The following is a 12884-nucleotide window of genomic DNA, read 5'->3' as shown; positions in this document are numbered from 1 at the left end:
CAGATGATATGATGATATACTTAGAGAATCCTAGAGAATCAAGTAAAAAACTACTTGAGACAATAAATAAGTTTGGCAAAGTTGCAGGATATAGAATAAACCCACATAAATCCTCGGCATTCCTATATATTTCCAATGAAATTCAGCAGCAAGAGATAGAAAGAGAAATCCCATTTAAAGTTACTGTAGACATTATAAAATATTTGGGAATCTACCTGCCAAAACAAACCCAGGACCTATATGACCATTACTACAAAACACTTCACACAAATAAAGTCAGATCTAACTAATTGGAAAAATATCAATTGCTTGTGGCTGGGTCGAGCTAATATAATAAAAATGACAATTTTACCTAAATTAAATTATATATTTAGAGCCGTACCAATTAATTTACCAAAAAACTACTTTATAGAGCTAGGAAAAATAGTAACAAAATTCATTTGGAAGAATAAATGGTCCAGAATAGCAAGGGAATTAATGAAAAGAAATGCTAGGGAAGGTGGACTAGCTATATCAGATTTTAATCTGTATTATAAAGCAGCAGTTATCAAAACTGCTTGGTACTGGCTGAGGAATACAGGAGTGGATCAATGGAATATATTAGGCACATGAGATTCAGAAGTCAATGACTATAGTAATCTATTATTTGATAAACCCCCAGACCCTGGTTTTTGGGATAAGAACTCACTATTTGACAAAAACTGCTGGGAAAACTGGAATATAGTATTGCAGAAACTGGGCATAGACCATTATCTAACACCATATACCAAAATCAAGTCTAAATGGATGCATGATCTAGGTATAAAGGTTGATACTGTAAGCAGTCTCCTAAAACAAGGAATAGTTTACCTATCAGACTTGTGGAGAGGGAAAGATTATGACTAAACAAGGATTAGAGAACATTATAAAATGTAAAATGGATAATTTTAACTACATGAAATTGAAAAGCTTCTGTACAAACAAAGCCTATATGACCAAGATTAAGAGGGAGGTAGGAAATTGGAAAAGAATCTTTACAATCTATGTCTCTGACAAAGGACTCATTTCTAAAATATACAGAGAATTAAGTCAATTGTATAAGAATACAAGTCATTCCCCAATTGTTAAATGGTCAAAGGATATGAACAGGCAGTTTTCAGAGAAAGAAATTAAAGATATCTATAAGCACATGAAGAAATGCTCTAATTCACTGTTGATTAGAGAAATGCAAATCAAAACAACTCTGAGGTACCACATCTCACCAGTCAGATTGGCTAAGATGACAAAACAGGAAAATTACAAATGCCGGAGAGGATGTGGGCAAACTGGAACACTAATGCATTTCTGGTGGAGTTGTGAACTGATCCAGCCTTTCTGGAGAGCAATCTGGAATTACGCCCAAAGGGCTATAAATACTTTTATACCCTTTGATCCAGCAATACCACTCCTAGGGTTATATCCCAAAGAGATCATAGAAATGGGAGAAAGACCCATATGCACAAAAATGTTTATAGCAGCTCTTTTTGTGGTAGCAAAGAATTGGAAATTAAGGGGGTGCCCAGCAATTGGGGAATGGCTGAACAAGTTGTGGTATATGCATGTTATGGAATACTATAGTGCTATAAGAAACGAGGAGCAGACGGTCTTCATATTTACCTGGAGAGGCTTATACAAATTGATGCTGAGTGAGAAGAGCAGAACCAGGAGAAAATTGTACACAATTTCAGACACAATGTATGTGTGATGACCAACTTTGATAGACTGGACTCTTCTCAGCAATGCAGTGATTTAAATCAATCCCAAAAGACTCATGATGGAGAGAAATGTGTGCATCCAGAGAAAGACCTAGAAAGAACTAAGTTTATATCCAGGTGGAAGCAAAATACCTGATCTTTTTCCTTCTCTTATTTGGTTTTATGTCCTCTTTACCATTTTTCATTCCAGCTGGTCCAATAAGTCCTTATTACCTGACTAATGTTTAAAGTGAAAGTATTTACAGATGCTATACTTGACTATATGCCGCCATGGTGGGGGGAGGGTAGGGAGGGGGACAAAATGTGAAACTCAAGGAATTGTGGAATTGAATCCTGTAAACTAAAAGGAAACAAACAAATTAATTTTAAAAAATAAAAAAAGAATGCTTGAAAGTCCTCTATTCCATGGAATTACCATATTTTCCCCTGAAATATGATACTCAGTTTTGCTGGGTAGGTGACTCTTGGTTTTAATCCCAGCTCCTTTGACTTCTGGAATATCATATTCCAAGCCCTTTGATCCCTCAGTGTAGAAGCTGCCAGATCCTGAGTTATCCTGATTGTGTTTCCACAATATTCAAATTGTTTCTTCCTGGCTGCTTGTAATATTCTCTCCTTAATCTGGGAATTCTGGAACCTGGCTATAATATTCCTAGGAGTTTTCTTTTTGGGATCTTTATCAGGATGTGATCGGTGGATCCTTTCAACCTCTATTTTGCCCTCTGGTTCTAAAACATCAGGGCAGTTTTCTTTGAGAACTTCCTGAAGGATGATTTCTAGGTTCTTACTTTGATCATGGCTTTCAGGTAGTCCAATAATTTTTAAATTATCTCTCCTGGATCTATTTTCCAGGTCAGTGGTTTTTCCCATGAGATATTTCACCTTGTCTTCTATTCTTTCATTTGTTTGGATCTGTTTAACAGCATCTTGGTTTCTCATAATGTCATTAGCTTCCATTTGCTCCAATCTAATTCTGAAGCAATGATTCTCCTCATTGAGCTTTTGAGATTCTTTTTTCCATCAGACAAATTCAGATTTTTAAGGCATTCTTCTCCTCATTGCCCTTTTGAGCCTCTTTTGCCGTTTGAGTCAGTCTATTTTTTAAGGCATGATTTTCTTCAGTCAGGCTGTTGACTCTCATTTCATAATTTTCTTGAATTGTTCTCATTTCTTTTCCCAATTTTTCCTCCACTTCTCTTCTCTGCTTCTTAAGGTCCTCTATGGCCTGTAACCAGCTCATATTTTCCTTAGAAGCTTTTGGTGCAGGATTTTTGACTTCACTGTCTTCCTCCTGTTCCATGCTTTGATCCTTTTTGTCCCCAAAATAGGAGTCTAATGTTGGGATCTTCTGTCTGCTTTGTTTCCTTTGCCTGGTCATGTCGCCCCTCAGTCACTTGACCCCTGGGCTTTTTGACACAGTAGGACTCTGCCACCAGACAGGGGAGCTTTCATCCCAAATGCTGGGATTTTCTCAGCTGCTGAAGGTATTAAATGGGTGCCCTCTCTGAAGTCTCCACACACTCTGGCAAGCTGGACACACACCCCAGGACCTCCACCCTAGACTGCAATCCAGATCCAAGCAGGTTAAAGCAAGATCAATTGCCCCTCAGACTGGTGCTTGGTCCCCCTACATTCTGCAGGCCAGGAGCTGAAGCCACCACATGGTGCTGGCTGGCAGTGCCTGAGTCTCAATGGCTTCTCACTCTGGGGGGCAAAAGCCACACACTCCCACTTACTGGGTCCCAAAGTGCAGACTGAACTTACCTCTCACTTTGTCCTTTGCATCAATGTGTTGGTAAGTCTGGAAATGGCCACAGCTGCTGCTGATCTGGAGTCCCTCAGGCCTGCAGCTGGTCAGGCTAGTCCTGGGCTAAAACCTCAGAGTGGGGCTGGGCTCGGCTCCCAGAGTGCTGTGCTGGCCAATTCCTGCAGGCCTGCTGGGCCAACGTCAGTGGGAGGTAAGCTTCTCTGTGTCATTTTGTGGGTTCTGCAGCTCCAAAGTTTGTTTAGAGTCCCCTTTTTACATGGATTGGGGAAGGTGGGAGCCGGAGCAGCAGGAAGGTCCTGCTTCTACTTCTCAGCTCCCTCTTGTAAGCTCCTTGAGGATAGTAGATGTCTTTTTTTTTTTGGGGGGGGGGCTTATATTTATTTGTATTCTTAGTACTTAATGCAATGGACATGTAGTAAGATTTCCATAAATTGTTATTGACTTAACTCTAGAATTATAGTTAATTTCCAACTAGGCTTTCATATTTTTAAGAGCAGTGACTGTGTATTAATCCCTTTGGTAGGTAGAGCACTAGACTTGGAATCAAGAAGACTCAAGTTCAAATCTATGCACTTACTATTTGTGTGACTATGGATAAATAGCTTTACTTCTCTTAGCCTCAGTTTTTGCATCTGTTACCTGAGGATTATAATAGCATCTACTTCCCAGAGTTGTTGTGAGATCAAATGAGAGAATACATGTAAAACAGTTTGCAAAACATAAAGTGCTCTATAAATGTTAACTATTGTTATTATTACTCTGTCTATATGCTTTTATTTTTTCTGTATCCCTCACACAGTGGTCAGCTGTATTGAACTCGGTGGGTGTTTAGTTTTGAGTTATTAATCTTTTGATAGCTCAGCATTTGACCAGAAAAGATATCACACACATGACACTCACATGTATACACATATATACACATGTGTATATATACATATATAGATATGTACACACATGTGTATGCATTTATATGAGTGATATAGACAATAAATACTCTGAGATTTAGAGAAGGAAAAAAAGTATGTGGATTGGAGATTTCAAGGAAGAGGAGGAACTTAAGCTAGGCCTTGAAGGATGAGTAAGTTTTTTATGGATTGATATAAGTGAGCAGAACTTTCAAAGAATAGAGGAGATAATATGAGCTAGGTCACAGTGATGGAAGAAAAGGCTAAAATGCTTGGAAAAAAGGAGAGAGACCTTCATGGCTGGAATGATCACTGTTTCTTCCATCTGGACCCATAAGTTCTTCCACTGCCCAACCCATTTATATTTTGGCTGTCACTATAGCCTCACATCCCACAACTCCCATTTTCTCAGAATGATTCCTTCATTGCACCTGATAAAAGCTCTGTATTCTCTAGACCAGCACCTCTCCTACCTTCCATTCTTAGGCCATTCAAAACTCCCAAGTCTCACAACAAATCCCACCTAACTCCCCTAGTAGCCAATGCCTGCTAAAAGAAAAGTGGAAAAAAAATTTCTCTCCTAGCTCTAGCACATAATCACACTTTACACTAACAACCTCTTAGCAAGTTCTGAGAAATTTAAAGTGACAGTGCTAAAAGCCTCTAGAGGTTGGCTACAAAAACAAATGGGGAGAAAGGTTCAACCCACCCCTTATAACACCCCCAGTCTGTTGACCCAGGACAGCCTCATTTAGAGAGCTTAATATTTCACTTATTTATTGTATAGGGGTTGTAGGAGGCAGCCACCAATCAGGAGAGTGGGATCCCAGCCTCTGGCAATAGAGTACAGGATGTTCTGTCTTATTGAAGCTTGTATCCTCCTAGGAGCAAAGAAGATAAGCCATTGGCATTCTTTTCAGTTCCCAAACATCCAAGGAAAATGACAAGTGTTTCCTTTTTCTGCACAAATTAAACAATATTTTTTGGAGCCTCCAAAGAGATGTCATTCTAGTTGCAATAAAAAATGTCTGGAATTTTTATGGTGCTTTCCAACTACTTTTCACTTTACATAGTAGATTACATTTGATGCTTCCAAAAACCTTGTGATGTAGGTCATAGCACAAATATTATTTAATTATCATTTTACAGACAAGGAAACTAAGGATTTCTCAGATTAAGGGATTTCCCCAAGGAAGCATAGCTAGTTAATGACAGACCTAGAACCCAACTTTCATGTCTTACCTTGATGTGTGCTTTGGAGAGAGTAGTCTTACTTCTGTTATGTAATATTTTAATCTTGTAACTTCCTCTGGACAGAGCACATTTTTAAAATGAGTGTGTTTAACTCAGTTACACTTCGTTGATTTTTATAATAAAGAACAAAACTATAATATTTCCCCCCAAATAAAAATATGCCTATAAAGTCCTATTTTTCTAGAAATAATAACTGACATTTATACAGTGCAATGAGGTTTATAAAGTATTTTACCTACATTACATCATTTCATTGTCATAAAACTCCCATAAGGTAGTAGCGGGGTTTTTGTTGTTGTTGTCCTAGTTTGGCAGTAGTGGTCATAGTGGGGGTAGTTGAATATATCTTTGTGGTTTTATGTAAACCTCCCTCTATCAATGCTGACTGGCAAACGTTATTCAGCTTATGACCTTAGAGAGTTACCTGGGGATTGCAAAGTTAAGTGACTTGTCTAGTGACATGGCCTTTGCATATTAAAATCTGAAAACAGGTAAGGTTTTCCTGATTCAGAAACCAACCTCTATCTACGATACTGCCTTGACTCTTACAACAAGCATTATTATTCCCATTTTATTATTTTTTTTTTCTTTTTTGGGGGGAGGAAGTAAGGGCAATTGGGGTTAAGTGACTTGACCAAGGTCACATGGCTTGTAAGTGTTAAGTGTCTGAGGCTGGATGTGAACTCAGGTCCTCCTGACTCCAGGGCAGGTGCTCTATTCACTGCACCACCTAGCAGCCCTATATTATTCCCATTTTACAGACAAGAAAATTGAGGATCACAGACATTCAAATCCCTGTGAATGCAAAGCCAATAAAGTGTCAGAATTATTATACTCTAATCTCTCCCAATTTAATATATAATGCTTTTCTACCACACCATACTCTCCTATTAGGCAAAATAATACAACATTAAGTAAAATCCACTGATTATCCAAAAGATTACTCTTAGTTACTGGTTGTATAGAACCATAGATCCCTGATAGTAGGAAGGACCTGAAAGGCCATTGGATCCAAATTTGTGCCTGAGTAGAATTACCCTCAATACAACATCTCTGACAGATGATAAACCACAATCTTCCAAGTGGAAATTTTCAGTAATGGAGAAGCCTCACAGTCATGGGACAATCCATACTACTTCTGAATAACTCATTGTTGGGGAAATTTCCTAAACTGAGCTAAAATCTGCCTTATATCAGTGCATTGCTTATAGTTCTGCTCTCTGAGGAGAACTATCCTAATCCACCTTCCATGTAGCTTTCTTTGAAATACTATAAGACAATCTTTATGGGAATTATTTCTTCTCTTCTCTTAGCTAAGGATCCCCATTCCCTTCAAGTGTGACTTATGTAGCCTGGTTTTGAAGTCCTTCATCGTGGTGGCCTCCCTCTTCTGGACACATCATGGGTTTTTATTGTCTTAAAAGATGGTGCCCAAAAATTTAATAAAGTACTCTAAATGTGGTTTTATGAGGGTAGAGTACAGTGGAATCATCACAGTCCTCATTTTGGACACTATGCACCTGTTAATAATACATCTCAAGATCATGTATGTTAAATAGAAGGTTAGCCTTGGAGACTAGAAGATGGTAGTTCAATTCCTATCTATGACTCATACTAGATGTGTAACCTTGAGTAAGTCATGTAACCTCTAGATATCCCTAGACAACTCTTAAAGAATGCAAGTTGCAATTTAATTCAATAAATATTTGCTAAGCACTTATTATGTGTCAGGCATTGTGCTAAGTGCTAGGAACAGAAATAAAAAAGAAAGACAGTCCCTGCCCTCCAAGGACTTACAATCTAAAGGAAAAGATAATATACAAAAGGAAGGTAGAAAGGGGTCAAGGTTGGGAAGAGAAGGGAGGAGGGTCATCTTATTCTGTGAAGCTAAAAGCCATGTGGGTTGCAATTAAAAAGTGGAGCAAGCTGAAAAGTCCAAATGCTACCCTCTGTTAAGGCTTTGGGAAGAGTTTAGTGATCAATCCTGCACAACTCCAACCAAAGCTACATTTACACTGTGACTTTGCACAGCCCTCCCTCACTTAAATCCAATTCATTTACAAGTCATGGCATAGCCTTCCTGATGTCATGGTGTAGCCTTCCTGATGTCATAGTCCTCTTTGAGAAGTAAGTACAAACAACAACCCAGGAGTAGTACAAGCTGCCTCACTGGGGACATCCCACTGGCCAGTTCCAGGTGGGCAAGCAGGTCCATCCTTCCTCCTCTCTTTGCCTCTCTTTTTTCTCTCCTCCTCTCTTCTATCCACAATCCATAAAAGATATAATACTCTTACCTGCAGGTGTTCTGCCCTAGGCATGTAAATTTTGATCACTGAGACCTAGAAAGATATCTTGGGGTTTGCAGGCTAGATTTATTTCTTAAGGACCATGCCTTAAATCTCATTGATTGGTCAACAACAGGCCTCAGCCCAAGCCCCACTGATCATTGTTTGGGCTCAAAGTGAAAGTAAATAGCAATTTTTCTGTTTTGGCCAGAAATCCTGAGGGTCTTCCCCTCCCAGGCTGATTTTTTTTGACTAGGTAAAAGATGTCGTTCTCTGCCTCATTCTTACCTTAATCACTAAATGGGCATTGCCTCAGTCAAATTCAGACCTGAGAAAGACCTCATCTTAAAAAAGGCCAAGGTCACCCACTTATTCAGGGGTTATCTCCAGTCATCCTGATCTATGTCTTCACACTGGAACCTGATGACTCTGGAGGAGAAAATGAAGCTGGTGACTTTGCACAACCAACCCTCTCTTAAATCCAATTCACTTTCCAACATCCAACATCTTCCACAGTTTCATGTCATCTGCAAAAGTGTTAAGTATGCTATCTATGACTTCAGGCAATTCATTTATAATCTATTTATACTGATATTGATATATAGATATAGAAGAGAATAGGACCAAGAAAAATCCTTGTGGCAGTCCAATAGAAAAAGTCATAGAATCTTAGAGTTGTATGAGACCTCAGAGGTTATTTAATCCAATCCATAAATAAATAAGAATTTCTTCTACAACCCAAATAGTAGTCATCTAGTTTTTTCTCAAAGATTTTCAGTAAAAGATAACTCACTACCTCTGGAAGCCTATACCCTAGTTTTTAGATAGCTCAAATCATTGAGAAGTTTTTTCTTATGTCAAATCTACATTGCCTTTATGCCATCCATGCACTTTTCCTAGTTCTGCTTTCTATCATTATTTATAAATATTTAACTTTTTCCCCCATGCAACAACTTCTTGAGTACTTTTAGACAACTCCCTATACCCCACAACACATACATCTTCTCTATTCCAAGCTAAACATCCTCAATGCCTTCACAATCAATACTCATATGACATGAACTTGAGGTTGTTCACTATGCTGGTGGCCTACTCTGGACTCTCTCAAGCTAATCAATGTCCTTTCTATGATATTGTTCCCCAAAATGAACCCAATACTCAAAATATAATCTGGCCATAGAAGATTACAGTTATACTATCACCGTCTAAACCCTGAACACTATGTCACTCTTAAGGAAAACTAAGATAACTTTCCTGGCTACAATATTGTATTGCTGAGCTTAAAGACTACTAAAATCCTCAGATCTTTTTCAGACTAATTTGTCTGGCCACATCTTCCCCAGATTATGAAGTTGACTTTTTAATCATAGGTGAAACTTTATATTTATCTGTATTAATTTCCTCCTGGTAGATCCAGCCCAATCTTCTAGCCCATCATGATATGTTTGAATTTTTACTCTGTTATCTGGTATGTTGGCTATCTCTCCCAGTTTTATGTCATATGAAAATTTAATAAGCATTCTATCTATACTTTCATTCAAGTAAGTAACGAAAATGGTAAACAGCACAGGACCAAGTATAGATACCTGGGGCACTCCTCTGAAGACTTCCTTCCAAGTCATCATCCCTTTAATTTAACATGAATCAATGAATCACCACTATTCCTTCAAGAGAGACATTAAACGAGCTGTAAATTCACCTTTGTTATAATAGTGCCTACACCTGCTTTTCTTGTACACAAGGATGACATAAGAGACTTTTTCATTGACTTGCTGGAATACAAGTATACCATGTTTATAGTATTTCTATAATCTATCGATCTAGGGGTTCAGTAAACCTGTCAAGAAAGAAAATGAACTTACTCTAACATGGCCCAATCTTGGTATAACCTAATGCTGGCTCTTAGACACAGAATCACAACATGTTAGAGCTAAGAGGAACCTTAGAGATCATTTAATCCAACTTTTTCCTTTATACAAATGCGGAAATAGCCAGGATGATGAAGTAACTTGCCTGTGGTCAGATAGTTAATACAGAGCAGGGCTGGGACTCAAACCCAAGTCTTTGGACATCAAATCTACTTTTCACTAGATCACAATTCCTTCTACAATAATCACCACTTCCATTTCTAAGAGCCCACAAACAATTAACTCAATAAGAGTGAGAAAGAAAGAGAGAAGGAGGAAGAGGAAAAAGAGGAGGAGGCAGAAGAGGAGGACAGGAGGAAGAGGGAGGAGAAGGAGGGGAGGGAGGAAAGGCAGGAAGGCAAGAAGGTGGGAAGGAAGGAAGGAAGAAAGGAAGGAAGGAAGGAAGGAAGAAGGAAACAAGGAAGAAAGGAAGGAAGAAAGGAAGGAAGGAAGAAGGGAAAGCTGTAGCATTAATCATAGAACTCATTTTTTTGTCTGAGATTGTAGTATTTCTGACATTTTGGGGGGACTGTCACTCTTCTGTATTTTTCTGTTACCTGTTCTTGATTCCATTTTCTGTAAACATCTTTTTTAAACATCAAAGTCATTCAAGAGTTTCCTACATAACCATATTGATCTCTTCAGATATATTCCCCTTTTATTTTCCCTCAAAGTCCTTGTCTTATTTTATTCTTCAGAACATTCTAAGCTATTTGGGCCAACTTCCCATGTAGAATCTTACATCATGGAGTCCTCATTCTTTCCCTGAACTAATCAGCTCTCCTAAAATATAGGGTGTGCTATACATAATATTCTTTGCCTTATCGAGTATCTAAGCTTGGCTTATTAACTTGCTCCAAGGCTTCCCTTAATTTCTACCTTGTCAGACAGTTACTCCTTAGTGTTCAGTATCAGATTTAAAATAGCATCTCCTCTCATTTACTTCTTCATCTTTTTTCTTTTTTAAAGCAATTGGGGTTAAGTAACTTGCTCAAGGTTACACGGCCAGTTATTTCTGGGTGTGGTGCTGAGTATCTGAGCCCGGATTTGATCCAGGTCATCCCGACGCTGGAGCCGATGCTCTTACTCGCTGAGCCACCTGGCCGCCCCTAAGCAATTGGGGTTAAGTAACTTGCTCAAGGTTACACGGCCAGGTGTTTCTGGGTGGGTGCTAAGTGTCTGAGCCTGGGATTGGATCTCCAGGTCTTCTCAACACTGGAGCCGGTGCTCTTTACTAGCTGTGCTACCTGGCCGCCCCTTTCATCTTTTTTTTTTAAGAATGAAATTATCAGCAAGGCAAGATAAGAATTTTTCAATGATTCTGCTTAAAGCAGAGAGACCCTCCAGGAGAAAGCCAGATGGTAGATTTCCCCCATCACTTGTCAATTTTATCTGCTTCCTTGAATCATTACCCATTTCTTCCTTCTGGTCAGGTAGTCTGTGGTCTTTGCACAAAAGCACCTTTTCTCCCTCTATTGTTTTTCAATCCCTTGCTCTGTACTCTGCTGATTCTTGATATTCCTCCCAAAAATATGTGATTTACAATGCTACTCCATCCCTTTTATCCGCTCTGTTTCTTTGGAATAAGGTTATGCCCTTTCATTGCTGCATCCCAGTCATGAGCTATGCCCCACTAACTCTAAGTTTTACTCATAAGATAATATTTGCTTTTTTATTAAGATGTTTAGGTCATTTTGTTTATTTCCATACTCTCTTCTTTATGAACACATAAAAGAGAACAAGTATTTTTGCTGCCCTTCTTCATGTAAATTTTCTCCTAGGGTCTCTCACAGAAACTCTTCTTGCTATTTCATAGGATCAAAGGATCACAGATTTAAAGCTGTAAATTACCTTAGAGGTCAACTAGTTCAACTCTTCCACTGCACAGATAAAGAAACTGAGGCCCAGCCTTTTGCACCGGAACCAGAAGTGACTCGAGGAGGCAGACCACTAAGGCAGTCGCGGCGAGGAAGGCAGGACTGCAAAGGACCGAGGGGCCACCGAGCGAGATGACCCCTGAGGAGCTGCAGAAGAGGGAAGAGGAGGAGTTCAACACCGGGCCCCTGTCGGTGCTCACCCAGTCGGTGAAGAACAACACCCAGGTTCTCATCAATTGCCGCAACAATAAGAAACTTTTGGGCCGAGTGAAGGCCTTTGACAGGCACTGCAACATGGTCTTGGAGAACGTAAAAGAGATGTGGACGGAGGTACCCAAAAGTGGCAAAGGCAAGAAAAAGTCGAAACCAGAGAACAAAGATCATTACATTTCCAAGATGTTCCTGAGGGGGGATTCAGTAATCGTGGTTCTCAGGAACCCACTCATTGCTGGCAAGTAGTGGAGGCAGAACCCCCCTTCCCATCCCAACACTTGGCTCAGCCTAATAAGGCTGAGGGATTCACTAGCTTTATCTTTTGTGAATAAACCTTCCTTTTTTTTCAAAAAAAAAAAAAAAGAAACTGAGGCCCAGACAAGGAAAGTGAATTGCTTAAGGTCATATGGGTAGTAAGTGGCAGAATGAGCATTTGAACCCATGGTCTCTGACTAAATCCATAGTCTTTTTTTTTTTCTATTATAAAACTCTCTCTCAGATTATTTTTTTCTAAAATGTATCAATGCTAAAAAAAAAAAGGATAAAAATAATCCAAGGTGCTTACAAATTATACTATGGCTAAGAAAGCTTCACTGGGCTCCACTTCCATTTTATACCACACATTTCTCACTCTCCCCGTTCAGGTCCCAGGAAAAAGAAAAAGACTCCTTTTGCACAGCACAGGAAGGAGAACATTTTATAGTTCCAGAGAAAAATATCATATTCACAAAATCACTGAATGAAGCAGAAAAAAAAAGTAGGAAGAAAAGAAGATGAGGAAGTAAAAAGAAAAAGAATGAGGGAGAGATGTGAGACTCAGAAGTCAGTGTATCAAATTGAGTTCTTAATTTTAAGAGGAGAAAAAATTTAACTCTCCAAAAGAAAAATAAATCAAGGGAACTTTTATAGGTTGACTAATACATTAATAACCTACAGGAAAAG

General features: G+C 38.9%; 1 pseudogene; it reads left to right on the top strand.

Moving 5' to 3' along the window:
• The first annotated feature begins 11837 nt into the window (after nt 1-11837).
• Nucleotides 11838-12309, top strand: LOC138153619 (small nuclear ribonucleoprotein Sm D2 pseudogene; annotated as a pseudogene).
• Nucleotides 12310-12884: the final 575 nt, after the last annotated feature.

Source organism: Petaurus breviceps, unplaced genomic scaffold, assembly GCF_028583685.1.
Source record: "Petaurus breviceps papuanus isolate PSGF00001 unplaced genomic scaffold, PetGlider_PUasm1.0 151, whole genome shotgun sequence".
Classification (NCBI taxonomy): domain Eukaryota; kingdom Metazoa; phylum Chordata; class Mammalia; order Diprotodontia; family Petauridae; genus Petaurus; species Petaurus breviceps.
Note: the sequence above shows the minus strand (reverse complement) of the source record. Positions and strands in the feature narration are given on the sequence as shown.